Source organism: Malania oleifera, chromosome 5, assembly GCF_029873635.1.
Source record: "Malania oleifera isolate guangnan ecotype guangnan chromosome 5, ASM2987363v1, whole genome shotgun sequence".
Classification (NCBI taxonomy): domain Eukaryota; kingdom Viridiplantae; phylum Streptophyta; class Magnoliopsida; order Santalales; family Ximeniaceae; genus Malania; species Malania oleifera.
Window position 1 is genome coordinate 80,868,716 of NC_080421.1, and position 17,205 is coordinate 80,885,920.

General features: G+C 37.2%; 1 non-coding gene across 1 annotated transcript; it reads right to left on the reverse strand.

Moving 5' to 3' along the window:
* Positions 1-9,025: 9,025 nt before the first annotated feature.
* Positions 9,026-9,135, reverse strand: LOC131156866 (small nucleolar RNA R71). The gene has a single exon (XR_009137132.1). It is a non-coding gene; the product is annotated as a small nucleolar RNA R71 (small nucleolar RNA).
* Between the last annotated feature and the right edge of the window lie 8,070 nt (positions 9,136-17,205).

Below are 17,205 nucleotides of genomic sequence, written 5' to 3' on the forward strand. Positions count from 1 at the left end.
TGATTTTAAACATGTGTGGTTGCACTATACCCTTCCAGTTGAAGAATATTCCCTGCCATTGGGAGTATCTTTCAACTCCATTAATGAAACTTTTTTCAACTTCTCACATTGGAGTATCTTTCAACCCCTATTACTGGAGTATCTTTCAACTCCTTTGGTAGCAAGTTGTGGTTCCATTTATCATATATACAATTTATAGCAAAATATAGTAACATGTGCAATTCCAGTATTTTCACAAATTTAGATAATCACATTGGGTTCAAACAAGCGCCTATCCACTCGGTTTACCCTTTTTACATATATACAGTTCGGTGTATAATCGGCCTCTAGTTTCCACATTTTCAGTATAACAAATTGAAACTCCGTTCCCATAATCTATATCAATAGTATAGAAAATTCATACATTTCCATTTCAACATATATCACACGAATTTAGTCCAAAAATCTGCTAAATGATATAAATCCAGTAACCATCACTTAAAAAGAAAAGTAAAGGATTCAAGCATCTCCTATTACAATATAAGTGCAAATAAGTAATTTTCATAAGATTTGGAGATCCTATGCCAAAATTCTCATTTTTACCAAGAATCGTAAAATCGGCATTTCTACTTGGTAGAATTTAGCAAATTAGCAGTTAAATCATACATATAAATATAAACTAACTTTTTTGCGGTTCAGTTTTCCAAAAATGTTGTTGTAAGCAATTTCCCCTTACCTTAAACTTGAAATGAAACTTCGTATGAAAACGATCCATTCCGACAACACGGGATCCTGAAAACCTAAAACCACAGAACATAATCTTACTATATTTTCGACTACTATCCAAATATCCAATCAAAACTATGATCAGATCCTTACCTCGATTTTTGGAAAAACCCAAAAATCCTCAAAATAACGATCCAATCTGCTAAAGTTGTAGAGTTTCCTCTTCTGATCCACACAGTACCCTCCGTTTTTGGAAATGGACGACGAATAGCGAAGAATCTTAGAGAGAGAGAGAGAGAGAGAGAGAGAGAGAGAGAACTTTTGTGGGTAGAGAGAGAGAGAGCTTTTGGGAGCAAACTTAGCCCTTAAGCAACAAACATGGATATTTATAGAACCTTTGACCAAGTCTAACTCGTCGACGAGGCAGCGTCTTCATCGACAAATTCGCCACACAGCTCGTCGACGAGGTCATCCCTTCATCGCCGAGTTCAAGTTCTGGATATTTCTCTGATCCGCTCAGTATTTGCTCATTGACGAAGCTCTAAATTTCGTCGACGAGGATTTGAAGGACTTCGTCGACGAACGTGACCCTTCGTTGACAAACCCAGCTTATACAGGTTTGAGTCTGTACAATCTCCCCTCCTTATAAGAATTTCGTCCTTGAAATTTACTAACAATTATTAACATAATCTTTTCTTATTATTCAGCTTTACCAAAAAGTCGACCATCACCTACTAAGTGACTTTGGCCCAATTTCATTACATACCCTCACATATGGCGGAGGAATACCATGGTTACACAAAAGATATTTCGGAAGATTACATCTATAAACAAGACTCTCCCAAAGATCATACCATTTAATCTATACCATCTACACTACTATCTACCTACATACTATCAAATAACTGTGAGTACTTATAGTGTATTTCAGATTCTAATTCCCATGAAACTTCTTCCACTGCATGGTTACGCCATAATAACTTTACGAGAGGCATTTCCTTAGTCCGTAACTACTGTACCTTCTGATCTAATATCTGCTCTGGTACTTCCTCATACGATAAGGCATCACTGATCTCTAGAGGTTCGTAACTCAGTACGTGGGATGGATCTAGTACGTACTTCCTTAGTACAGACACGTGTAATACATCATGGACTCTGGATAATCCTGGAGGTAAAGCTATTTGATAAGCAACTGAACCTATCCTTTCAAGGATCTTAAAAGGCTCGATATACTGAGGACTTAACTTCCCCTTCTTGTCGAACCTCATCACCTCTTTCATCGGAGCGATTCTCAAGAATACCATATCTTTTACCTCGAATTCCAACTCTCGTCGATGAGTATCAGCATAACTCTTCTATTGACTCTGAGCTTCTTTAATTCTTTACCTAATCATTTTGACCTTTGCAGAGGTCTACTGAATTAATTCTGGACCCAGTATCTGTCGCTCACCTACCTGATCCCAGTACAACAGAGAATGACACCGATGACCATACAAAGACTCATAAGGTATCATCTTTATACTCACCTGGTAATTGTTGTTATATGCAAATTCAACAAACGGTAAATATCATATCCAACTATCACCGAAATCTAATATACAAGCCCGCAATATATCCTCTAACGTCTGAATAGTCCTCTTCGACTGTCCATCCGTCTGCGGGTGAAAAGACATATTGAACGTCAGTCGCGAACCCAAGACATCCTGTAAACTTTTCCAGAAACGAGATGTAAAATGCGGATCCCGATCTGAAACAATAGAAATAGGGACACCATGGAGTCGTACCACCTCCTGCACATAAAGCTCTGCCAGCTTATTCAGAGAGTAGCTAACTTTGATCGGAATGAAATGTGCAGTCTTCGTCAGCTAATCCACTATAACCCATATGACATTCTGCCCATGCACCGTCGCAGGTAAACCCGTCACAAAATCCATCGAGACGTGTTCCCACTTCCACTCAGGGACGTCAAGTAGCTGAAGTGGTCCTGCCGGCCTCTGATGTTCTGCTTTGATCCATTGACATGTTAGGCACTGCTATACAAATCAGGCGATCTCTCTTTTTATGTTAGACCACCAGAAAGATTCCTCATATCCCGGTACATTTTCGTACTACCATGATGTACAGTGTAAAGTGAACAATGTGCCTCCTCTAGAATGACCCGTTTAATCATGGCATCATTCGGTACACAAACCCTGCCGCGAATTCTTAATATCTCATCGCCAGAGATACTGAAATCCGGCCTCAACCCCTTCTAAATTCCTTCCATAACCTCAACCAACTCGGGATCCTCTTTCCATACGGATCCTCTCCTGTAAAGTTGACTGTACCACCAAGCTAGCAAGAATAGCCTGATGGTTTCCTTCCACTACCTCCAAACTCAACCACTCAAGGTCCATACAGATCTGATGCTGAACCTGCACTACTGAGACTGTCGCATCAACTGACTTTCGACTCAGAGCATTAACTACCACATTAGCTTTTCCTGGGTGATAGGTAATAGTACAGTCGTAGTCTTTAATCAACTCAAGCCATCTATGCTATCTCATGTTGAGCTCCTTCTGGGTGAAAAAGTATTTAAGACTTTTATGGTCGGTAAAAATCTCACATCTTTCACCGTACAAGTAGTGCCTCCAAATTTTTAGTGCAAACACTACCGCTGCTAATTCCAAATCATGCGTTGGTTAGTTCTTCTCGTATTCTATGAGTTGACAAGAGGTGTAAGCAACCACTTTGCCCTACTGCATTAAAACATAGTCAAGACCCTTTTTCGAAGCATCATTATAAATAACAAAACCACCATCACTGGATGGAAGAGTTAGAACTGGAGCCGTGACCAGTCGCCGTTTCAACTCCTGGAAACTCAGCTCAAACTCATCCGTCTAATCATACCTCATGTTTTTCTGCATGAGTTTCGTCAAAGGTCTTGCTAAACTGAAGAACCCTTCAACAAACCAACAGTAGTAACCTGCAAGACCCAGAAAACTTTTGACCTCCTGAACATTCTTCGGTCTCGCCCAGTCCACTACTGCTTCTATCTTACTTGGGTCCACCAATACACCTTCTTTAGATACCACGTGCCCCAGAAATGTAATCTGTTCTAGCCAGAACTCACACTTCTTTAGCTTAGCATACAACCTCTTATCCCTAAGCATTTGTAATACTAGCCTTAAATGAACTTCATGCTCTATAGCACTTCTAGAATACACTAGGATATCATCGATAAATACCACAACGAACCGGTCTAAATATTCGTGGAAGACCCTATTCATCAAATCCATAAATGTTGCAGGTGCATTAGTCAAACTAAAAGGCATAACCATAAATTCAAAATGATCATACCGAGTTCGAAATGCAGTTTTTGAGACGTCCTTTGCTTTCATCTTCAGTTGGTGATACCTAGACCGTAGATCAATTTTGGAGAAGACTTGCGTGCCCTAGAGTTGGTCAAATAAATCATCGTTCCTGAGTAGCGGATATTTATTCTTTATTGTCACCTTATTTAGTTCTCGGTAATCGATGCACATCCTCACCAACTCATCATTTTTCTTCACAAATAACACTGGTGCTCCCCAAGGAGAAACACTTGGTCGAATATATCCCTTGTCCAGCAGTTCCTGAAGTTGTTCTTTCAACTCTCTTAGCTCAGTTGCAGCCATACGATACGGAACTTTCGATATAGGCATCGTACCTGGAACTAACTCAATAGAAAATTTCATTTCACGGTCAGGAGGTAAACCGGGCAAGTCCTCCAGAAATACATTAGGGAACTCACGCACTACAACAATCATCTCCAATTCCCATTCCTCTACTGGCGTATCTTTCACAAATGCCAGATACCCTTGGCACCCCCTAAGAAGTAGCCTCTTAGTTTGCATAGTAGAAAGGATTTGTGGTGCAGAACGCACACACGATTTGAGGAACTCGAATTCCTGCTTTCCTGGCGGTCTGGACAACACCTCCCTCCTGTGGCAATCGATATTGGCATAACTGGCAAACAACCAGTCCATTCCTAAGATGATGTCAAATCCATACATGTTGTATACCACAAGATCAACTGGTAGCACTCTTCCCCAAATTTCAACCGAGAAGTCACGAACTACCCTACTACACCCAACCACAAATCCAGACAAGGTAGCCACCACCAGTTCATAATCTAACAATTGCACCTCTAATCCACACAATTTAACAAAACTTCGGGAAATAAAAGAATGCGTTGCCCTAGAATCAAATAATACTACAGCTTTATGAGAAAGCATGTAAATAATACCTATGACAACATCTCCCATGTTCTCAACATCGGTTGGAGTAAGAGAATACACCCTTGCCTGGGCCGTACCCCCTTACTGACCTCCACGCTGTGCCTGAGTATTACCCTTGTATGGCTGCTACGAGATTCCATTATTTCCCTGCATCAGAGAGTCTCTCATTTAGTGCCCTTGCTTACCACACTGCATACACGCCCCCGTAGACAACCAACATTGCCCTGAGTGTCTCTTTCCACACAAAAGACAACGTTGAAAATGTGTAGTGTTCTGAGACATACCACCACTATTCTTCTTCCACTTGCCCTGTCCTGCCCCAAACGAAGAATTAGGAGGCACTGGCCTCTTCTTCGTGATCTGAACCTCTGTGTCCTCCAGCAAACACTCTTCTGCTACTGTGGCTTTATCAACCAACTTAGCAAAGTTCTGCAACTGTAAGACCGCTGTCTGCTTACGGATCTCACTCCTCAGACCCCTCTGAAACTTTCAGGTCTTCTTCACTTCATCCGGTATCACGAATGGAGCAAATCGAGACAACTCCTGGAATTTGGCAGCGTACTGCTGCACTGTCAGTGATTGTTGCATCAGATTCATGAATTCTTCCATCTTTGTGTTCCTGATTGTGGCCGAAAAATACCGTTCAAAGAAAAGCTTTTTGAATCGGGCCCACATCAACGAAAATGGTATCGGTCGGTGCTCTTCCATTTGCTTTACAGATACCCACCATCTCTCAGCCTCCCCTGCCAACTTGAATGTGGCGAAGGTGACTTTTTGCCTCTCAGTGCCGTTCAACACATCTAGGATCTTCTCGATCTCCTGGATCCAACTTTAAGCATGAACTGGATCTGTACTACCCACAAAAGCTGAGGGCTTTAACCTAGTGAACTGCTCAATGGAACAACCCAACTCAGTTGTAGGACGATTCTACCCCCTATTCGTCGGCACTACCTCAGCCATAAGCTGTTGTGGGAAGTCACACAACACACTAGTAGAGTCATTACCAGCCTCAGGGCCAGCACCCTCACTACTACTGCCTCCCACGTTGGCAGTGATATCCCTAGATTCCATCCTAAAAACAATTATGAGAATCCATTGGAAAGGTAATAGCCTAAGAACCAACTATTACTATCATGTCATAAGCTCAATCCCTTAAATTCATATTCCCAATATTGATGTACTCCATTAATTTGACATCCTCATTCTAACTAAAGTTCTACCCTTCCACTTGGAAAAAAAACTGTCAATGGATTGCCATGATTTTCTTGAACCTTATGATTGATCCAGAAAAACACAGAAGTCTATCAATGGATTTACCTCTCTAGGTATACAAAGCAAAACACAAGGTCTTATCCATATCCTATACTCTAGTATATTCTAGACTATCAAAACTAACAAATCCTAAGTTCTGCACATATCCCTAACCAGGCAGCATGAATCAAATCATACTTCCGACTGGCTATGGGCTCTGATACCAACTGTAACGACCCGACCCTTTATACGGACCCAGGTGTCACTCACTTATACTAAATACATGTACTTGTTTGAAATACATAAACAACCCACCCTAACCAAGGACATACATGTATAAATCATACATAATTTTGATGTATATGTCACGGAAAAACATAAACATCCACTAGGATTTCTATTAGTCTTATACCAGAGCTTACTAATACATCCACAATTACATAAATCCAGTCATATAATAAATCCTCTTATTAAAATCCTCCAGAAAAGAAATTCATCTAAGTTTAATATAGGATTCAAATGCTTACGTAAGCTAAACCAAAAATAGTCTTCCTAGGCCCTTTAGCTACTAGGACAGATGTACTGATGGACCTAAAAATAAAGGTTGTATAATAGGGTGAGACACCTCTCAGTAAGGAAGAAAGTATTACAACAGTATGTGACTGCATAAATGCATATTTTCATACAATTCATACATTTAAAACATTTGTTTATAATACTGTATCAAATAATATTTATCTGCACATCAAGTAATTAAATCATGCATATGATTATTAGAACAACGACCAACTTGTCATACATGTATTGCCTCTTTACCTCGTGGCACGGGTTGTGCACTGATATCTCCAACAATGCCCTGTTCGTGCAGGCATATGTCAAATATCTATATATAGTCCGACTGCCCCCATCTGATTTATTATTTCACCAGTGGTTTCATTACACCTGCTAGCCGACTATCTATGTACCCACACTGATTTTAAACATGTGTGGATGCATTGTACCTTTCCAGCAGAGGAATATTCCCTGCCATTGGGAGTATCTTTCAACTCCATTAATGAAGCTTTTTTCAACTTCTCACATTGGAGTATCTTTCAACCCCTATTACTGGAGTATCTTTCAACTCCTTTGGTAGCAAGTTGTGGTTCCATTTATCATATATACAATTTATAGCAAAATATAGTAACCTTTGCAATTCCAGTATTTTCACAAATTTAGATAATTACATCGAGTTCAAACCGGCGCCTATCCACTCGGTTTACCCTTTTTACATATACACAGCTCGGTGTATAACCGGGCTCTGTTTTCCACATTTTCAGTATAACAAATTGAAACTCCGTTCCCATAATCTATATCAATAGTATAGAAAATTCATACATTTCTATTTCAACATATATCACACGAGTTTAGTCCAAAAATCTGCTAAATGATATAAATCCAATAACCATCACTTAAAAAGAAAAGTAAAGGATTCAAGCATCTCCTATTACATTATAAGTGCAAATAAGTAATTTTCATAAGATTTGGAGATCCTATGCCAAAATTCTCGTTTTTACCAAAAACCATAAAATCGTAAAATCGACATTTCTACTAGGTAAAATTTAGAAAATAAGCAGTTAAATCATACATTAAAATATAAACTAACTTTTTAGCGGTTTATTTTTCTAAAAATGCAGTTGTAATCAATTTCCCCTGGCCTTAAACTCGAAACGAAACTTCGTATGAAAATGATCCAAACCGACAATCCAGGATCTTGAAAACCTAAAACCACAGAACATAACCTTACTATAACTTCGACTACTATCCAAATATCCAATCAAAATTAAGATCAGATCCTTACCTCGATTTTTGGGAAAACCCAAAAATCCTCAAAATAACGATCCAATCCGCTAAAGTTGTAGAGTTTCCTCTTCTAATCCACACAATACTCTCCGTTTTTGGAAATAGACGACAAATAGCGAAGAATCTTAGAGAGAGAGAGAGAAAGAGAACTTTCGTGGGGAGAGAGAGAGAGAGAGAGAGAGAGAGAGAGAGAGAGAGAGAGAGAGAGAGAGAGAGAGAGAGAGAGAGAGAGAGAGAGCTTTTGGGAGCAAAATTAGCCCTTAAGCAACAAACATGGATATTTATAAGACCTTTGACCAAGTCCAACTTGTCGACGAGGTGGCGTCTTCGTCGATGAATCCACCACACAGCTCGTCAACGAGGCCGTCCCTTCGTCGCCGAGTTCAAGTTCTGGATATTTCTCTGATCCTCTCGATATTTGCTCATTGACGAGACTCTGAATTTGGTCGACGAGGATCTGAAGGACTTCGTCAACGAACGTAACCCTTTGTCGACGAACCCAGCTTATACAGGTTTGGGTCTCTACATCATCATTAAGTGCATTTTTTCTTTGAATCATCATCTGTCACTCATAGCATCATAGGTGAAAATGAACATCATAATAGGGAAAATCTTAATAGAACCCTTAAAGAATACTTGCATGCTATTAGGACCAGTCCTCCATCTTACATTATTCAACCTTTGAATGCAAATAGTTTTAATTTTAAACTTTGGATGATTCCATTGCTACCACACTTTCATGACATGGAATCTGAAAACCGCTATTTGCATATCAAAGAGTTTGAAGGAGTGTGCTCCACATTTATGAATAGAATATGCACTAAAGAGGTCATAAAATTAAAATTGTTTCCAATTTCCTTAAAAGACAAGGTTAAGACATGGTTGAATTCCTTAAGACCAAGATCCATTGGGATTTGGCAAGAAATGAAAACCGAGTTTTAAAGAAATTTTTTTCCCATGCATAGAACCAATGCCTCGAAAAGATAAATTATGAATTTTTTTTCCAAAAGGATGTGGAAACATTTTATCATTGTTGGGAACGATTCAAAGACCTTTTAAATGCATGTCCTCACCATGGATATGCGAAATGAAGGGTTATTAGTTTTTACTATGAGGGGTTGCAACTAAAAATGAGACAATTTGTAGAAACCATGTGTAATGGTGAGTTTTTCAACAAAGAGTCCGGGGATGCCTTTGATTATTCGGCTGAAAACGCCCAATCTTGGAGTTTCTTTGACTTGTATAATAGATTTAAAAGGCAAAAATGTGTTAGTGGGGGTGGTAAATATCATTTGAAAGAAGCCGATGATTTAAATGCTAGACTTACATCGATTTCTAAAAGGTTAGGTTCCCTTGAGCTTAAGAAAGTAAATGAGATGCATTTATTATCATTATCTATGTAGCATATGTGGGGATCCAAGGCATGTGACTAATGCATGTCAAATAATTCCTACTTTTAAGGAAGTTTTTCTTGATCAATCCAACCATGACACATGGTTTCTAAGAATTTTTCTGGACCTTATTCTAATATTTACAATGCAGGTTAGAGAAGTCATCCAAATTTTACCTAAAAAAATGACTAAGTGAGGCCATCTACACAGGAACAAAATCAGTATACTCCCTATGCAGTAGTTGGCTAAGGCTCGAGACCATCTCATTTTGCAAATTAGCCTCCTTTAATGCAGAAAAGGGAGTGGAAGACTCCATACAATAGTTTATGCAAAGTCATACCATAATCAACAACCAAAACTCTTAGACCATCAATGACATAAGAGGAACCTTTACTAGAGTAACCCTTACTCTGAGTAATCAAGAGAAAGGAAAATTTCCAGCTCAACCCCAACCCAATCCATAAGGGCAAAGTTGGTCATCTCAGAATACTAGTGAAGGGGTTAATGTGAAATTAGTGAAAGGGATTATAACTTTGAAGAATCGTAAGGTTGTGGGTGTCCCTGCCCATAGTGTAGGAAGTTCAGATGAAAATGCTAACCTTCCTCTAGTTAGTGGTGAATCAAGCACTTTAGACTCAAAGAATGATGCATGCCCTATATTTGCCCCTTTTCCACATCGTTTGCTTTCTTTATATAAAGAAAAATAGCATGCTGAAATCTTAGAAATATTTAAGCAAGTTAGGATTAACATTCCACTTTGTTAGTTTTAGTGTATTCCCAAGGAGGGGGGGGGGGGTGAATTGGGTATTTAAAATTGTCCTATCTAGGTTTATCCAAATCAGCAGTATTACGCAACCTAGGGTTTGTCTATGTAATTATAAACCTAATCAACACATGTTTTATATATAATGAATCAAGCATACAACATACATGTGCTGAAAATAAAAGTGTAAAAAATAAATTTGCAGAAATATAAAGAATATGCACAATATGTTATCAAGGTTCGGCCAATACTGCTTACATTCCCGCCTTGGCTAACAAGCACAAGGATTACTATTATAAACTCACTTAACAGGTGGAACGACATCTAAATAATCAGGTCAATTAGCACAGGGCTGACCTTAATCTTTACAATCAGGTCAATTAACACAAAGCTGACCTCAACTTGCACAATTCTTTCGGGTTAGATTACCGCCCCCTCAGGCCACGCCAAGAATACAACAAATTTCTCAAATTCAATTTGCATACAACAAATATGCTTCTCTACTAAGCAGATTATGTACCAATATGCACAAGTACTAATCAATGCACCTCAAACACAATAAGAACTATAAGCTCAGTGTAGATATGTGTATCTACTCTTAGTATTATGTCAATATACAATCCAAGTGTGAGAGTGTATCCGTTGGCAATCTATCTTTGAAACACTATGCATATAATAATTTCAACCACAAATATAGTTTCAAAGATTTCAATAGCTTAATCAAATATCTCAAACAAGATTTTAAAAGCTCAAGCAAAAGAGATATTTAAAAAAAAAAAAAAAGTTTGTCAAAAATATTTTTCTTCATAACACAAAACAAGCTTTTGAGTCTTGCAATAAGAATGCAAAGACTTACAATCTTAAGAAGGTTTCCCCAAAAATAAATTTATGAACTAAATCATTGGGGGAATCTGTTAGAAAAGGTATATTCCCAAGAGGGGGGGGGGGGAGTGAATTGGAATTTTAAACTTTTTTCCTAGGTTCAACTAATCCTACACTCAGTATTACACAAGTCTAGGGTCTTTCTATGCAATTCCAAATGCGTAGATAAAAATGATGTGGAAATTAAGTCAAATGCATCATTCACACCATAACATACATGTGCGGTAAATATAAAGTACAGAAATATAAACAAGGCACACGATATGTTATCGGGGCTCGGCCAACTGTGCCTACGTCCTCGCCTCTAGCTCATAAGCCAGAGGATTCCACTAATAGCTCACTTAAGGGTGGAGTGACACCGTTTACAACCAAGTCAAATTAACATAGGGCTGACCTCAACCTTAACCAGGTCAATTAGCGGGACTGACCTCAACCTACATGCCTTAACAAGACGACGCACCTAGCTTTTCTAACCGGGTCTAAGCCAATTTGGGACTATTCCAGGGCTAGTCTCCCTCTTCAGACCCGTGCCTGGATATACAACAAATGTGTATATAATCAAATGGTACAGTGATTGTGCTTTCGTGTAAAGTAGATATGTACCCAAATGCGCGCAATAACATACACCACAAATATGATTCAATATGTAAGTTCAGTGTGGTCTAGATAGTTCAACTCTCAAATATATTTTCTATCAGTGTAATGCGTACGTGAGAGAAACAAACAAACAATCTTAGTATCACAAGATATTCAGTAAATAAATTTACACAAAGATGTCAAGTTTTAAGTATTTCAATTAGCAGGGTGTCTCAAGCATGTAAGTATCAAATGACGTATATGCTTGGTTTGCAAAAGATGTGTAATCTTTGTATTTCAACAAGTAATATATGAGTGAAGAGTATTGCAACAAAGACCACTATCACACAAACAAATATCTCTTCAAATATTTTATAAGATAAAAGCGCAATAGATATTTGGAAGTGTTTGAAAAGTTTTTGCAACCAAAAACAAATACAATCTTCTCAAGATTTTGCAATAAAGGTGCAAGCTTAGAAGATCAAACAAAGTCTTCTTAGGGTAGACTTATCAACAAAGTCCCCTAAGAATCCTTAGGTTTTGCTTTCAAATAAAATTGTGTCAAGCAAATAAAACAAGGAGAGCAAACCTTCCCAAACATACACTCAATCCACTTACAAATGATGTACGCACTATTAAACGATAAGCATGAGTGAATGGGGCTAAAAAATGAGTAGTATAGGCTTTTGGGTTTTTAGAGAATTTCCCCTAATCAAAGTAGTTTATCCCTTCTAATTTTCTTAAATGATCTCATATATATAGGCACAAAAGAAAATATGACCGTTGGGGACCTATTGGGTATTATTAGAAAAGTCTAATGATGTTTTAAAGCATTTTAACCCTGTTTAAAAATTATTTAACTGCGGTAAAAATAAGGGCAGCCCGAGAGGTCCGGTCGACCAATTCTCATGTGATTTGGTCGACTAGGGGACTTTTGAACTAAGGGCTCGATCGACCAAGAGAGGGCGATTTCTCAATTTATCGAGGTTCGGTCGACCAGATCATTTTGAACTGGCTGGTTCGGTCGACCAGACCGTTGGGATTTCTCCCAAGGACCCTCCGGTTGACTAGTTAGTTGGAGAACAAAAGTACTCGGTCGACCATATAGTCAAAATGTTGACCAGGGAGGGTTTCGGTCGACCAGGCCTTTTTGAACTACCTGGTTCGGTCAACCGGGACGTGGTTAAACGTTGACTTGGTCCTGGTGTTCGGTCGACTGGGCTTAAATGAACTATATGGTTCGGTCGACCGAGCCCTTAGTCAATTGTTGACCCAGGCCGGTTTCGATCAACCCGGCCAAAATGAACTGACTGTGCTGGTCGACCGAAGGTGCACCATGTGTGCATTTCAGTCCAATCTTGAAGCATACAAACCCTAATGAAGTGTCTAACAAATATGTGTGAAAATGTGTGTGTCCTAAGGTCACTTGAGGTCCAATTTGAAGACACCGAAAAAGTCTAGTGTCAATCCCTAAGGCCTTTCTAAGGTCATTTTCATTTTGAGCTTACCTATTAAATCATGCAGTTGATGTATGCAATTATTACAAGCCATAAGCCCTAGTTACTATTACAAACCCTTTACATAAAAGAAATACAACAATTAAATTATAACTAGGGTCTTCAAGGTCTTCATTTTCCTACAAGGGTCTCCAAGTGCCATCATATGATACTACCAAGATAAACTTGCACATCAACTCGGCAATCATTAAATATCAGAGTATTTGTCATAATCAAAACAGGGTATGACCCATAGTGTCAATAGAATCCTTTGGGCTTAACTCTCAAAAAAATCAACAATGCAATCACAAGTGTGAGAGTATAAGCATGTAGGAACTATATGGAATAGCTTAAGATACTTTTTCTCAAAAGGATTTTGCAATAGAATGATCAATGGAAGAGTATATGACTTTAAGTATGAAGAATATGGAAGTAGGGAAGATTTTGGCTAATAAAATTTTTAGAGAATTTTTTGCTAATCTAAAACCCTAATCACATCTTAATTTTGCAAATGAAAGACTATATATAGATATGGGAAGAATTATAGCCATTGGGGATATATTGGTCATTTTGGAAAAAGTTTAAGTGAAGTTAATGAAATTTAACAACGTTTTTAACCTCGGTAATTCTCGCCAACTTGAGAGCACCGGTCGGACGAACTTAAGGTTCGGTGGACCGAGTGACAAAGTTCAGTCGATCGTGCAAAAAATGAACTGAGAGTTCGGTTAACCGGACTAAGGGTTTTAAAGGCGATTTTCCCAAATCCGCATGGTTCGGTTGACTAGGTGATTTTGAATTAGGTAGAATGAGGTAGTTCGGTCGACTGGGCAGTTGGAATCTCCTATGTGGGGGTTCAGTCGACCGGACAGTTGGAATCTCCCATGTGGGGGTTCGTCGTTCGACCACAGAGTCAAAGTATTGACTCGGTGGGACTTCGGTCGACCAAGCTATATGAACTTGGCAAGGTTCGGTCGACCGTGCTATGGTCAAATTGTTGACCTCTGACCAGTTCGGTCGACCGTGTGATTTGCACTGTGAAAGTTCGGTTGATCGAAACATTGTTCTATGCATAGTTTCGGTCCTATTCTTTATCAAAAGTCACCCTTGTTCATATAGATATAAATTTTAAGTTATGGGGGACTTTACATGTGATGATTAGGGACCAAGGGTCAATTTAAGGTCAATGGTCAAGGCTTTTCAATTATGCCCAAAAATTCAGCATCGGTCGACTGAAGGGTGATCCCTAAGGTCCAGCTATGGTCATTGAGCTTATAAGTTCCTACATGCATGATGCACACAAATTATTACAGACATTCTTATTTTACTATTACAAACCCAATATTAAACTTAATATGAAATTACAACAATGAATCTTCTAGGTCTTCTTTTTTGCTTAAAGTTAACATATGCTATCAAATGATCTTTGTTAATATGAACCTGCACACAAACTTGATAGACATTAAATACCTGACCATTTGTCATAATCAAAACAGGGTATGACCCATAAGGTCAACAATCTCTCCCTTTTCGATGATGACAAATACTTGCCTACTTCTCCCCCTTTTGACAATAGTAAAAAGGTCCTAGATAAATATTTAAATATATATGGGCAAATAAAAGGTAATTATCATTAAAATTCAAATATGGTTTTAGGAAATCTTTGAAAATTTCGGCAACATGTCATTTGAAATTAGAACATTTCCTAAAAGAATATTTGTATAGAAATGAACTATTTGAGTTCTAGATAACAATTATCCACAACAATCAACTCAAATAGTCTAGTATGTTAAAAAAACATTAAACAAGAGTATAACTATCAATATGCAAGAGATAAAATAGTCATGCATTGCAAATCATAAACAAAATCACAAAGCATGAAATATAGCAATGAAACACACAAACTATATAACTGGTTATTAAAAAGTTCAAATGACACAACAAACATGATTAAACTAGAATTATCCACAAACCATAGCAATTTAGATAATATCATAAGACTTGTAAAAGATTTGATTTTAAAACATACAACATATGATAACAGGTAGAAGGTTTGAGCAGAAAACAGCCTAACTAGTTTGCTTGCATTTTTTATGTGAAGTTACCAAACTAGTTATGAAATTTGAAAAGCATATATGTATATAATAATAATGAGGCAAGAGAAAAAGTTTTAGTTTTGAAATTAGTTCTTACCATAAAATTTTTAAATAAATACACATGTATATAAATATAAATATATATCCCCCTCTGATATTTGCAAAAAGTACTGGGGGTGTGCTTACTGAAAAATAAGATTTTAATTTAAAGCAAGTACAAATTTTCTGGTTTTTCAATTAAGCACATACTAAAATATAACCAAAAAATCACAACTACAATGATCCTAAAGATGTTCAAAAATTTAAAGCAAGGATCACATGACAAACACAAACAACATGTGGCAAAGAAATATATATCAACTTAAGATTTTCACAAAGATCATTTCGGTTAAACACATACCACAGTGAGTTCACAATAGATCTAAGCTAAAAATATTTGTGAGCAAAACAAAATAGGAATTTATGTTTAGATGCTCCCCCTATCAATTTGAGTATGTGCTTAGATTCTTTAATTGCTTATACTAACCAAAGATTAATTTCATTATGCTTTGTAGTATAAGCCATTCATTTTAAATCTCTTAAAATAACCATACTGATTATTAATCAACTATATTTATCCTTATTAGCATGGTTGCCCCTATAGACCATAGATGCATTAGAAGATATATATTAAGGCATGTAATAGTATTCATGATCCAAGAACATTCCATATCAAATCATAAACCTTCAAGCGCAGGATATAATGTTCAAGAATTTCATAAGAGCCTCAATAACTCAGTAGACGAAAGTGATGCATATGGGTCATTTATGCGCTTCCTATAGGGATGAATCTGAGCTCCTCTAAATGTTCGATGATTATGTTAGGATGAAATTTAATTATTCCATTAGGTTTCACTCATCATTTTAAAAATGTTTTAACATTAATTTTATCATAATCATCTTTAGCACAAGGTTTTATTTTGGAAAAATTTATGTTGAAATTTCGGTAGCATGTCATCTGTAAATTGGATATTTTCCCATAAAACCTGTACTTGATAGGTTCAATCAAACAATTTATATTTCAGTTCAAGGCACATAAGAACCTATATCCACTACCAGCATATAATTCTCATCAACTGCATCCGCCATGCAGGAGGCTTTCAACATATGCAATCTAGTAGTATAATCAACAAATGATATAAAAGAAAAACTATCCATTATAAGATATACTCATTTAATGCAAATTGAATAGTAGGAATTCATTGCTTTTCATATGAAGGCATATGGACATAAAAAATAAAAATCATGAGAGCATTTAATGTGTATATATATATATATATATATATATATATATATATATATATATTCATGAAGAGAAATGCTCCCCCTGAGTTATGCACTTATTCAATTTATGTCTTTTCTTAGTTATCTGCTTTCTTTAGCCAAGGTCATTAAGATTTTCAATGAATTTAGACTTGACATAAATGCTTTAGGCTTATTGGACCAAAAAGTCACAATGAATATTTCTTTAAGTGTACTAAGCCTATGTCTGCCTTTTTTCTTATGATTTTAATATGTGAGAGAGGCCCAAGTTCAAATGGCTTTTCATTTTTAATGTTCGTGCATAGATTTATCAGACATTTGCAATTTCATATATGTTGAAATCTATAGCAATTATATTAACCATTTAACTTCACTAAAGATATAACGTTATAAATGATTTAATTTTAAAACTTGAGAGCTTTATTTGAGCTGTAGAGGATAAATACTCTTGGATAACATGATTATCATTAAGCTTAGAAGAGTATACAGAAGTGAGCACATGTGGACAGTATTAAAATAGTTTTATGATAGTGCATATGTCCAAACCATCTAGAATCGTGATGTAAAGCGTGGATCATGGTTTGAAACTATAGATATCAGTACTCTATGAGGTCGAACAATCTCTTGAATATAAATCTTTGCTAATCT